The sequence below is a fragment of the Octodon degus genome, unplaced genomic scaffold (assembly GCF_000260255.1).
Source record: "Octodon degus isolate 3935 unplaced genomic scaffold, OctDeg1.0 scaffold00111, whole genome shotgun sequence".
NCBI lineage: Eukaryota > Metazoa > Chordata > Mammalia > Rodentia > Octodontidae > Octodon > Octodon degus.
In genome coordinates, this window is record NW_004524687.1 from 3762885 (window position 1) to 3764068 (window position 1184).

Below are 1184 nucleotides of genomic sequence, written 5' to 3' on the forward strand. Positions count from 1 at the left end.
TCATGCTTGCCAGGTAAGCACTTATTCTACTGAGACATCTCCCTGGCCCCAGAATGTACACTTGATACTTGTTAACACTTCATCTAGTCAGGCTACAACACTTTGGCCAGTCCAGTGTGAGATGGTGCCTCAGTGTGGTTTTAGTAAGCATCCCTGATTGCTGGGAGAATTTTTTTTTCTTACACTCAGTGGGCATTTGGGATTTTTGTTTTTTTGAGATAGGGTCTCTGAAAGTTCAGTGTAGCCTTAGCTCCCTTTGTATCCCAGGCTTGTCTTAAATTTGGAACAATCCTCCTGCCTCAGCTTACCAAGTGCTACAGGTGGGTGCCACCACGCCCGACGGAGATTTTTTTGTGTGTGAACTGCCTGCTTTCATCCTTTGTCCATTTAAAATTCTAAGCATGTAACTCCTTATTGAATTTAGTTGTTCATATATTAGTACTTTGTCATTTATAAGCAGGGCAATTTTTTTTTTCCAGTCGATTTAACTTTTTGCTTTCTGTTTTTTGTTTTTTTTTTAAATTTTTTATTTATTTGTGTGTGTGTGTGTGTGTGTGTGTGTGTGTGTGTGTGTGGCCAGCTCAGCCCACCAGGGGTCAGGGCTGGCTGGCATGTGGTGCTGGGGGATTGAACTGCGGTCCCTATGCTTTGCTAAGCTTGTTTTAAGTAGGTGCTTTAGACCACTGAACCATCTCACCAGCCCCTGGTTTCTGTTTTTTGTATATATTTTTTTCCTTTTTTTAAAAAAATATTTTTTCCTTTTAATATTGAATATATTGGGGCTGGGAGATGGCTCAGTAGACTAAGCGTGAAGCGCAAGGGCCTAAGTTCAATCCCTGGTTCTGGGAGAAAAAAAAAAATTAATTTTACAGTTTTCTTTTTTTTTCCTTTTACGGTTTCCCCATCTCACTCTTTCCCTTGTAGCATGAGCTCCAGTGGGGTAACAAAAGGCCCTCTTCCTGCTTTGCAGCGTCACTGCTCATTGTGTGTATGTAGACCCTTGCTGCCTTTCACTGAATGACATGTAGAGATTTGAGCTACAGCTCTCATTTCCTACTTTTCAATGCGAGGTAGCATTCACTTATGTTTTTATTTATTTATTTTAATGGTTAGTACATTGTGTATTGTTATTGCCAAGTAGTTTCTCATATTACAAGATATAGGCAAGAAATAATAAGCAAATA

General features: G+C 39.8%; 1 protein-coding gene across 1 annotated transcript in view; it reads right to left on the reverse strand.

Moving 5' to 3' along the window:
• Positions 1–1184, reverse strand: part of Rnf17 (ring finger protein 17) — a 228465-nt gene that overhangs the window by 2330 nt on the left and 224951 nt on the right. The window lies entirely within an intron of this gene.